The sequence below is a fragment of the Hyla sarda genome, chromosome 9 (assembly GCF_029499605.1).
Source record: "Hyla sarda isolate aHylSar1 chromosome 9, aHylSar1.hap1, whole genome shotgun sequence".
Taxonomy (NCBI): Eukaryota; Metazoa; Chordata; class Amphibia; order Anura; family Hylidae; genus Hyla; species Hyla sarda.
In genome coordinates this window covers 13,479,552-13,491,792 of record NC_079197.1, presented here as the reverse complement: position 1 = coordinate 13,491,792, position 12,241 = coordinate 13,479,552, and the positions used below count along the sequence as shown (strand labels likewise).

Here is a 12,241-nt window from a genome sequence, read left to right as displayed (position 1 = left end):
TCTGATGACACCTGTCTCGGGAAACGCCCAGTTTAGAAGAGGTTTGCTATGGGGGATTTGCTTCTAAACTGGGCGTTTCCCGAGACACGTGTCATCAGAGAGCACTTAGACAGAAAAGAACAACCTTAACTTCAGAAGCTCATAAGTACTGAAAGAATTAATATTTTTTAATAGAAGTAATTTACAAATCTGTTTAACTTTCTGGAGCCAGTTGATAGATAAAAAAAAAAAAAAGTTTTTTCCTGGATAACCCCTTTAAGTCAAAAGTCGAGACACCCAAGCATCTTAATTCATATGTCCTCCAGACATCATCATTGTTGTGGTTGGTCTAATATTAAAGGGGTTATCCAGGAAAAAACTTTTTATATATATCAACTGGCTCCAATTTAGAAGCAAATCCCCCATAGCAAACCTCTTCTAAACTGGGCGTTTCCCGAGACAGGTGTCATCAGAGAGCACTTAGACAGAAAAGAACAACCTTAACTTCAGAAGCTCATAAGTACTGAAAGGATGAAGATTTTTTAATAGAAGTAATTTACAAATCTGTTTAACTTTCTGGAGCCAGTTGATATATAAAAAAGAAAGTTTTTTCCTGGATAACCCCTTTAAGTCAAAAGTCGAGACACCCAAGCATCTTAATTCATATGTCAACCTTTGCGAGCAGCTCTGGTTCTCCTATGGCTAGAAGGCATGACTATTTCATCACGGCGGGGGCCACTACTGACTGTAACCCAGGAGAGAACGTGCACAGGACTTTACTGTGACAACAAAAGCTACGTCAAAGTGTCAGCGTGAAACAATCCCGCTGAGACCTGCAGAGCGGCATTCGCTCTACAGGCAGGACAATACCATTATTTGATATGCTAATCGTCCCTCCTTTCTTCCTACTGTCAATATGGGGGCAACCTCAGGTGGCTGGATTATCGGTGGAAATGGTGAAAAAAAAATAACCCAGCAATAATTTCTGAGAAGAAGACATGAAGATCGGGTGGGAAACATGGCTAAGGTCAGCGGGCGAAGTGACTAATCGTCTCAGCATGAAGAGAACATCGAGAACGCTGGTGGGGGGGCTTGTGCTCATGCCGAGCAGCCAGTCTGAAAAAGCCGAGCTGCAGCGGTAACCTATACAATACGTACCATGGATTATCTGGTAACAATGGCGCCTGTCAGGGGTGGGATACATTAGGCTGCAAGTGACTAGTCAGTTCTTGAATATGGTAGAAGTAGATAAAATGGGCAAACAAGCCAATGGCCCAAATTGTCATGGCTAGAGGACTGGGCCAGGTCGTCGCTAAAATGTCTTGTGGGGTGTTTCCAATATCCAGTACCTGCCAAAGGTGGTCCAAGGAAGGATAAGCAGTAAATCGGGCACAAGGTCATAGGCTCTACATCTCATTGAAGTCTAACCCATCTGGTCCGACTACTGCTGACTATGACTCACAGAGCATTGCATCTTGCTGGGTACGGGGCTGTATAGCTGCAGACCGGGCAGAGAGAGGTATTATGGCTGTCTAAGAGTTAACAGATTGCTCTTTGCTGGTGTGTGAGAGTGTTTAGAATACTGGTCACATGACTCACCTCAGTCAGTTTCTATGTAGAGACTCCCAGAAAGGCTCAGGGAGGAAGTCTCCCAAGTCCAACCCTCTCTACCCAGAGACCAGCCTGTTTAAATTAAAGGGGTTAGAAAACCAGAACTTATTTCTTTCAAAAACAGCAACACCTCTGTCCTCAGGTTGTGTGTGGTATTGCAGCTCAGTTCCATGAAAGTCAGTACCATCCACAACCTAAGGACAGGGGTGGTTCTATTTTTAAAAGAAATTAGCATTGTTTTTCTATTCCTCAATAACTCCTTTAAATACTGCTACAAACAAATATAGTTCCATTTGCAAGAATTCCCCCTGAGGCAGATCTTGGGTTAAATTGTGGCAAACACAGCACCATGTGGTTTTCAATAGGCTTTCACCCCAAATTGTCTCCAGTCCATGATGAGAGGGCAAATCATCTACAAGTAGATGTTCCATGAAGGAAAATCGACAAGTCAGAAGTGGAGAATAACTGAGCAAGGATCCTTCTGCATACACTAATATCTTTAGGCATACTAACTTGTAAAAAAAGATGAGTAGTAAAATAAAAGCCAAACCTACATAAATTGGGTATCGTTGTAATCGTCTGGACCTACAGAATAACGTTAATGCGTCATTGTAACCGTAAAGTGCACTGCGCAAAAAATAAAACCCCTAAAAGGTGCAAAATTGCAGGGTTTCATTTTATTTATTTACTTTCAAGTTCACCCGCCCTCACCATTTGTGTGATATCATTATAAAGTGGAATTGGTCCCGCATAAAACAAACCCTCCTATGGTTTTGTGGGTGGAAAAATCGAAAGAGTAACAGCCATTGCAAAAAAAAAAAAAAAACTAAAACATGAAACAGGCTGTGTCCTTATAGGCATTAACTTTAACATGGATACATTTTACCTTAAAGAACTCATTCCTATAGATCTGCTTTAAAAAATATATAATCTCGGCGCCCGGAGGTATTTTTTAGGAATCACGAGATGTATCGGTCCCTGCGATAATACAGATACAGTATATCGCATGGATCTTTATTTTTTTTTTTTTTCTCAAGCATCCCCCAGAATCAAAGCTGCTATTTCCAAATTAGATCCCGCACCCCCCCCCCCTCCTCCTCCTTCTTCCTTGTTCATGTCAGGAAGGAATCAGATAAGATGACAAAAGGAAGACAGGATCAGCAAGCGACTCCTGCTATTCACAATGTGACATCAGGCAGCAGTAACCCGTCCCCCTCCCCTTTAAACCCGCGCGGATTAACCCCATCCTGCCCGGACTCCCCTCGCGATGGCTGCTGCTCGCAATTCACGAACGGACAAGCGTCACGCGCGCTCACGCCCTTTGCTCGCTTACTAAGGGATCCGGCGTGCTTTCCCACAATCATTCTGGACGGTGAATTTTAATTATTTAGAATAAAAGGGTGTGAATTATTTAAATCGATGCAGATTCCTGCAGCCGCAACGTGAAGAAGAGACCATTGCGTGGTTGGGGACCTGGGATGTATGGACAGCAGTGGCCGAGCACAGTGGCCTCCAAACTGTGGACCTCCAGATGTTGCAAAACTACAACTCCCAGCATGCCCGGACAGCCAACGGCTGTCCGGGCATGCTGGGAGTTGTAGTTTTGCAACATCTGGAGGTCCACAGTTTGGAGGCCACTGTCCTAGCAACTTGTGTCTCTTCAGTTGATGCGAAACTACTACTCCCAGCAGGCGACCTGGGTCATGTATCCAGAGCAGGGGTCCTTATCCTGTGTTCATCCAGCTACAATGGGGGAGATTTATCAAGTCCTGTCCAGAGGAAAAGTTGCCAAGTTGCCCATAGCAACCAATCAGATCGCTGCTTTCATTTTGCAGAGGCCTTGTTAAAAAGGAAAGCAGCGATCTGATTGGTTGCTATGGGCAACTCAGCAACTTTTCCTCTGGACGGGTTTTGATAAATCTCCCCCAATATACTGAAGATGACCTGGATCCATGTATGTAAAATAAGCATCTTCAGCCTTTTGCTATTGTAAAACTACAACTCCCAGCAGGCCACCTGGGCCAGGATATGTAGAGCAGTGGTCTGTTACCTGTGTTTCTCCAGCTGTTGCAAGACTACAACTCCCAGCAGGTGACCTGAGCCTATGTATGTAGAGTAGTAGTCTCCTGGTTGTGGTTTTCCAGCTGTTGTGGGACTACAACTCCCAGTAGGTGACCTGGGCTAAGATATGTAGAACAGTGGTCTGTAACCCGTGTTTCTCCAGCTGTTGCAAGACTACAACTCCTAACAGGTGACATGAGCATATGTATGTAGAGTAGTAGTCTCCTGGTTGTGGCTCTCCAGCTGTTGTCGGACTACAACTCCCAGCAGGTGCCTATGTATGTAGAGTAGTAGTCTCCTGGTTGTTGCTCTCCAGCTGTTGTGGGACTACAACTCCCAGTAGGTGACCTGAGCCTATGTATGTAGAGTAGTAGTCTCCTGGTTGTGCCTCTCCACCTGTTGTCGGACTACAAGTCCCAGCAGGCGACCTGAGCCTATGTATGTAGAGAAGTAGTCTCCTGGTTGTTGCTCTCCAGCTGTTGTCGGACTACAACTCCCAGCAGGTGACCTGAGCCTATGTATGTAGAGTAGTAGTCTCCTGGTTGTGGTTTTCCAGCTGTTGTGGGACTACAACTCCCAGCAGGTGACCTGAGCCTATGTTTGTAGAGAAGTAGTCTCCTGGTTGTGGCTCTCCAGCTGTTGTGGGACTACATCTCCCAGCAGGTACCCTGGGCCAAGATATGTAAAACAGTGGTCTGTCACCTGTGTTTCTCCAGCTGTTGCAATACTACAACTCCTAACAGGTGACATGAGCATATGTATGTAGAGAAGTAGTCTCCAGGTTGTGGCTCTCCAGCTGTTGTCGGACTACAACTCCCAGCAGATGACCTAAGCCTCTGTATGTAGAGTAGTAGCCAGTCTCCTGGTTGTGGCTCTCCAGCTGTTGTGGGACTACAACTCCCAGCAGATGAACTGAGCCTCTGTATGTAGACAAGTAATCTCCAGCATGTGGGTCTCCAGCTGCTGTAAAACTACAACTCCCAGTAGGTATCCTGGGGCTATGTATGTAGAGAAGTAGTCTCCTGGTTATTGCTCTCCATCTGTTGTAGGACTGCAAGTCCCAGCAGGTATCCTGGGCCTATGTATGTAGAAGAGTATTCTCTCACCTGTGGCTTTTCAGCTATTGCAAAACTACAACTCCCAGCAGGTGACCTGAGCCTATGTATGTAGAACAGTAGTCTCCAGGTTGTGACTCTCCAGCTGTTGTGGGACTACAACTCCCAGCAGGTATCCTGGGTCTATCTATGTAGAGCAGTAGTCTCCAACCTGTGGCTTTCGTGCTATTGCAAGACTACAACCCCCAGTAGGTGACTTGGGACAAGACATGTTAAGCAGTGGTCGGTAATCTGTGTTTCTCCAGCTGTTGCAAAACTACAACTCCCAGCAGGTGACCTGGATCAATGTATGTAGAATAGTAGTCACCAACCTGTGGCTCTTCAGCTACTGTGAAACTACTACTCCCAGCAGGTGACCCGTGGCATATATGTAGAGCAGCGGTCTCCATCTTGTGCCTTTCAAACTGTTATGGAACTACAACTCCCAGTCGGTGACCAGGACCAATGCACTTAATGCCATGGTCTCCAATGTGCAGCTCTTCAGATGTTCTGGGACTATAACCCCCAGCAGTTGACCTGAGTGTATACAGAATAGTAGTCTCCAAACCTTTGGCTCTTCAGCTACTGTATAACTACAACTCCCAGCAGGTGACCTAGGACATATGTGTAAAGCAGCGGTCTCCATCATGTGGCTTCTTATGGAACTACAAGTCTCAGCAGGTGCACTAAAAGCCATGTGAAGCTCCCCAGCTGTTATGAAAATACAACTGCCAGCAAGACCTGACAGCCTGAGCATGTTGGGAGTTGTAGTTTCACAATGCCTTAGGACCCACATGTCGAAGGCCTATCATGCATCAAGGCATGTAGAGCAACCGATGTGATCACAATACCAATGTCCACATTTTTCTTATAACAGCGCCCCACCTGTCCACGGGTTGTATCCGGTAATGCAGCTCAGCTCCGTTGAAGCAAAAGGGACCGAGCTGCAGTACCAGGCACAACCTGTGAACGGAGGTGGCGCCATTTTTGGAAGAATACAGCCGCTTATTTATTTTATCCCCTACGACCGCTTTAGGCTACACATGATTCACGCATTTCATATTTATTTTAGTAGTAATCTACGTTCAAAGGGGCCATGGAAATCTTGTTTTGACCCGGTAACGGCAGCGGCTCCAAACCTTTGAAGTTGCAATTTTTTTTTTCTTTTCTAGAAGCTAATTTATTTTCAGCCCTAAAATATTTCAATCATTGAAATCCCAAGCGTAAAAATAAAAAGGATTATTTTTAATTTATAAAAAAAAAATTACTTTTTTTTTTTTTCATTTTCCACTTGAAATATAATTTAGTTGTCAATACCTGCATATGGCTTTAAGGGAGATTCACAGGATCTAAATAATTTCCTCATTATATATATATATATATATATATATATATATATATATATACACAGTATATATACAGTGATCCCTCAACTTACAATGGCCTCAACATACAATAGTTTCAACATACAATGGTCTTTTCTGGACCATTGTAACTTGAAACCAGACTCAACATACAATGCTATGGACAGTGCAGATCTGTAAAACGTGTCAATGGCTGGAAGAACCGACCAATCAGAATGGGCATTTTACTGGTAAAACCCCTGTATTACTGAAGTGTATACACTGACTGGTGTCTGGTAGCGCCCTCAACAGTACAGGGAGGTATTACATGTTCTGTACTCTTTACCTGTATTACTGAAGTGCATGCACTGACTGATGTCTGGTAGCGCCCCCTACAGTACAGGGAGGTACAACATGTTCTGTACTACTCTTTACCTGTAAAGGGTTAGCTTCTCCTTTGGACACCAAGTGGGGACACCTGAAGAAGCTTCTGTCCTTTTCATAGACCAGTGTTTCCCAAGCAGGGTGCCTCCAGCTATTGCAAAACTACAACTCCCAGCATGCCCGGACAGCCTTTGGCTGTCCGGGCATGCTGGGAGTTGTAGTTTTGCAACAGCTGGAGGCTCCCTGGTTGGGAAACACTGACATAGTGATTACAGCTCCCAGCAGATCTTTCTTACTTTTATATATAAGGATTTGCTTTATCTGTATTGGATATCTACTTATTTTTCTTTAATCCTCACTTTGTCACTTAATCCTCACTATTTTTGGATGACATTTTGGTGCCTTTAGAACCAATTACCAGGTTTCCATAGAGTTCTGGTCTCAACATACAATGGTTTCAATATACAATGGTCATCCTGGAACCAATTAATATTGTAAATTGAGGGACCACTGTATATATACATATATATATTTATTTCCTGATCATCCGTGGCAGCACACAATGGGTCAATGCTTTCCTCATTAAAGGGGTACTCCACCCCTAGATATCTTATCCCCTATCCAAAGGATAGGGGATAAGATGTCTGATCGCAGGGGTCCCCGCCATATAGCATGCAGCACCCACCTGTATCTGCTTCCGGCAGCGCTGGAGGTTCTGGCTCCCGACCACGGGAACGGAAGATTGTGACATCACGACTCCGCCCCCGTGTGATGTCACGCCCTGCCCCCTCAATGCAAGTCTATGGGAGGGGGCGTGACGGCTGTCACGCCCTCTCCCATAGACTTGCATCGAGGGGGCGGGGAGTGACGTCACATGGGGGCGGAGTCGTGATATCACGATCTTCCGCTCCCGTGGTCGTGAGCCAGAACCTCCAGCGCTGCCGGAAGCAGATACAGGTGGGTGCTGAGTTCTTCTGGTCCCTCAGCCTTCCCGCTACCCCTGAGACGTACCTGTAAGAAGAAGGAGGTAGGAATTTCCATATAGGACAGCTTCCTCTGTTTAGGAGGTAAGTCCAGCTGTCTCCAGTCTCCATAGTGCCTGTGGTGGGTGGTTAGGCTGATTTTGACTGCAGCGGCAGGTCCGCGTCTGACAGTGCCAGCGGGAGGAAGCTGCGCATGCGCCGGAGTCGCTGATCAGTTCTGCGCATGCGCAGACACCAGATTTCCGGCAGGAGATTTATAAAGTGCTGGGAATCGCCGTCTGAACCTTACACTCTGCCGGGGCAGCAGATCTACTGAGAGGTTCAGGGATTTTCTCCTCCCTTCCCCTCCTATGCTCTGTAAGTGCCGGTCTTTATGTTTTGTCTCCTGTATATTTTCTAGCATGTTGGAAAAAGCAGGAGGAAAGAGGAAGCGAAAATCCAGGCACGCTGCCTGCACAAAGTGTCTTCAGCCATTACCGGAAACCTGGGACCAGGATACCTGAGAGACCCGTTCGTCCTCTAGCCATTCCTCCCCCATGGCACCTGGTGCGTTTTTTGGTTGGCTCAAAGGAAAGCTTACCTCTACCTTTCAGGAGGTTGTGGCATCTATGAAGCGGATGAAGAAGAGTAAACCTTCCTTTTGTGAGTCGGACCTCACCCGAGTCATCTGATTCTTCTAGTGCTATTGTATTGTCAGACTCTGAAGAAGAATTGGATGTGGACGACCACAGAAGATAAAAGTCCCCAGGCTGATCACAGCGGTTAAGTCTGCATTGATTCTGACAAAGATGTGTGATGTCCCAGTACAGGATATAGTCCCGTACAGTACTTAGGCCCTGTCAGGTTGAGTCCCTCTGTGTCCTAGGGGCTCTGCTGCAGTGTCTCCCCCATTGTGTTATCTGTATATTTGGTATAAAGGACCTTTAAGGACCTTTGAGTTAGTCACATGATGTTGTTGTCACATGTTTGTTACCCAGAGAGCACCAGCTAACCAGGTGACCTGCAGCTTGACCTATGGGCTCCTTGCTCAGCCCCCTTTATAAGGAAGGGAGGAGCTGCAATCTCGCTCTTAGATCCTGAGGTCAAGTCAAGTCCAGATGTCTCAGAGCCAGTGTCCAGCACATCTGGAGGCCTCAAGCCTAACCTACAGCCACATGTCAGTAAGTCAAGTCCTCTATGTCTACTGTCACTACCTACAGTCAAGTCTATAGTCAAGTTTTTTATAGTCAACGTGGCTGAGTTGAAGTCTGTCCAAACACTGCACGGTTCCCTCCGTGTTACTGGTCACCTCTCTGGGATCCTGGCCGAGCTGTAAAGACTATTACCATCTGTCTACCTCAGTAAAGCTACCGTTAACCCTAACCTGGTCTTGGACTATTATTACCTTGCCTAACCTAGGGATAGCGGTGCTACCGTTCGAGTGGTTACCGGGAAAACCACGCCCTGGCGTCACAAACATTTCGGGGTTAACACCATCTGCCCCTGGGATACAACATCTGCCCCATACACCTCATCACACCCCATGGCTCACTACAGATGTTTCAGCAAAACCTGCTAAGGACCGGCTGTATTATTTCCCTCCAAGTCTGGGAAGAGAATTTCCATTTCATCAGATAATGTTGTAGTGGAGAGAGAAGGATTGGGACAAGCGCTCAGATCCAGGAGCAACATTCAAGTCAGTTTACAGACTGAACCAGGACTCTTAATGGGAGAACCCACCCAAGGTGGACATCACAGCTGCTAGACTGGCAAAAAAATCAGTGTTCCCCTCAGAAGAGTCCTGCAGGCCCCCTGACCCTCTGGAGAGGAAAGCAGATGCCATTTGTAAAAAGACTTAAGTGGCTCCGTCTTCAGCAGCCAAAGTAGCGGAATCTTGAGTTCTGGTTTCTAGGGCCTCACGTTTGGCTTTCACATCTCACACAAGATCTTCAAGAGGGAGTAGCCAGAGATACTAAGTAAAATCTCTATTATGAAGATGTGCGCCACGGGGTGCGATGTGAGGTGTATGGGGCAGATGTTGTAGCCCAGGGGCTGATGGTATTAACCCCTAAATGTTTGTGACGCCAGGGCGTGGTTTTCCCGATAACCACCCGAACTGTAGCACCGCTACTTCTAGTTAGGTTGGGCAAATAAGAGTCCAAGGCCAGGTTAGGGTTAACCATAACTTTACTGAGGTAGACAGATGGTAATAGTCTTTACAGCTCGGCCAGGATCCCAGAGAGGTGACCAGTAACACAGAAGGACCTCGCAGCTTGCTGGGACTTGTAGTGACTTTGACAGACCTTAGGACAGCCACGCTGACTATAGACTTGACTTGACTGTAGGTAGTGACAGTAGACATAGAGGACTTGACTTACTGACATGTGGCTGTAGGTTTGGCTTGAGGCCTCCAGATGTGCTGGACACTGGCTCTGAGACGTCTGGTCTTTACTGTACCCCAGGATCTAAGACAGAGAGATTCTAGTACCCCCCCCCCCCTCTTATAAAGGGGGGCTTAGCAAGGAGCCCATAGGCTAGCTGCGGGTCACCTGGTGGTCCCTGGGTAACAAACGTGACTTTAACATGTGACCACATTATCATGTGATTAACTCAAAGGTCCTCAAAGGTCCTTTATACATAATACATATAACAGTATGAGGGAGATGCTGCAGCAGACACAGAAGCAGTGATGATGGCAACACCCCCCACCAGCATTAGCACCCCATTATCCACAAGCAACACCCCCCCCATACCCCCTACCCCCCCCTGTGGTAATAGCATGAGCTGACGGATGATGGGGGGCTACTGCTGGGGGGGGGGGGGGAGCATTAGGTAGGCAGCAGTTTCCGCACATTAGGTAGCACAGATTCCCTATGTGATGTCCCAGTACTTAGGCTCTGTCAGGTTGAGTTCCTCTGTGTCCTAGGGGCATATTATGTATAGTGTTATGTATAAAGGACCTTTGAGTTAGTCACATGATAATGTGTTCACATGATGTGTTTGTTACCCAGAGCACCAGCTAACAGGTGACCTGCAGCTTGACCTAAGGGCCTCTTGGTCAGCCCCCCTTTATAAGAGGGGCAGCCATTGCAATCTCTCTTCCTACTTACATCTGTCTGCGGGGACTTCCTGGCGGAAGTGCGCGCTATGAGTGACGTCATTGAACGCGCTGCGCAGGACGTCGGCGTCCCTGCGCGACGCTTGTGATGACATCGCTCACCGCGCACACCTTATTATACCAGCCATTTATTTATTTATTTTATTTATTTATTTCTTTATTTTCCTCTTTAAAAGTAATTAAGTTGTCAATACTTGCGCATGGCTATTTTGCTCCTGTTTGTGGTCTTATTACAACCGGGCCCAAATGTTATTGGTTTCTAAAAGTCATCGGCCATATATATTATACCAACCATAGGAATAGGCCCTACCACCATTTATGAAGATCTGGGCAGAGGGGGTGCCCAAGATGTGCTTTCCCTAAAGGGGTACTCCGCTGGAAAACATTTTTTTTCTTCTTTAAATCAACTGGTGCCAGAAAGTTAAAAAGATTTCTAAATGACTTCTATTTAAAAATATTAATCCTTTCAGTACTTATCAGCTGCTGTATACTCAACATGAAGTTCTTTTCTTTTTGAATTTCTTTCCAGTCTGACCACTGTGCTCTCTGCTGACACCTCTGTCCATGTCAGGAACTGTCCAGAGCAGGAGTAAGTCCCAATAGAAAACATCTCCTGCTCTGGACAGTTCCTGACATGGACAGAGGTATCAGCAGAGAGCACTGTGGTCAGACAGAAAGGAAATTTAAAAAGAAAAGAACTTCCTGGGGAGCATACAGCAGCTAATAAGTAGTGGAGGGATTAAGATTTTTTTTATAGAAGTCATTTACAAATCTGTTTAAAGGGGTATTCCAGGCCAAAACTTTTTTATATATATCAACTGGCTCCGGAAAAATAAACAGATTTGTAAATTACTTCTATTAAAAAATCTTAATCCTTCCAATAGTTATTAGCTTCTGAAGTTGAGTTGTTGTTTTCTGTCTAACTGCTCTCTGATGACTCACGTCCTGGGAGCTGTGCAGTTCCTATGGGGATATTCTCCCATCATGCACAGCTCCCGGGACGTGACATCATCATTGAGCAGTTAGACAGAAAACTTCAGAAGCTAATAACTATTGGAAGGTTTAAGATTTTTTAATAGAAGTAATTTACAAATCTGTTTAGCTTTCCGGAGCCAGTTGAGATATATATATATATATATATATATATATATATAATATACTATATTAATATATATATATATTATATATATATATATTATAAATACATATATTATATATATATATATATATATATATATTTTATATATATATATATATATATATATATATATATATACATATATATATATATATATATATATATATATATTATATATATATGAAAAGGTTTTGCCCGGATAACCCCTTTAACTTTCTGGCACCAGTTGATTTAAGTAAAAAATGTTTTCCAGTGGAGTACCCCTTTAATAAAGGCAGTCATAGTGAGTAGTGATGAGCAGCAGGGGCCATATTCGAATTTGCGATATTTAGCGAATATATTGATGATTATTCATCCTATGTTAGCGAAATTCGCATATTCCCTATGTTCATTCACTTGTTTTTCCATGCGAAAATTTGCATAAAAATTTGCATGTGAAAACCCCCCCCCAAAAAAACAGATCCACGTGATAGACCCCTATTTGCATGGAAAATTCACATAAAAATTGGCATAAAAATTAGAAATCGCGAATTGCCGATATTCGCCATAAA

The 12,241-nt window shown here is 44.9% G+C and overlaps 1 protein-coding gene across 1 annotated transcript in view; it reads right to left on the bottom strand.

Moving 5' to 3' along the window:
- The window catches only part of CACNA1B (calcium voltage-gated channel subunit alpha1 B), a 324,413-nt gene extending 319,033 nt beyond the window's left edge, over positions 1–5,380 (bottom strand). Inside the window, exon 1 of the mRNA XM_056539457.1 lies at positions 5,314–5,380. The gene's annotated coding sequence lies outside the window, so the exon portion shown is untranslated. The remainder of the gene's footprint in view (positions 1–5,313) is intronic.
- Positions 5,381–12,241: the final 6,861 nt, after the last annotated feature.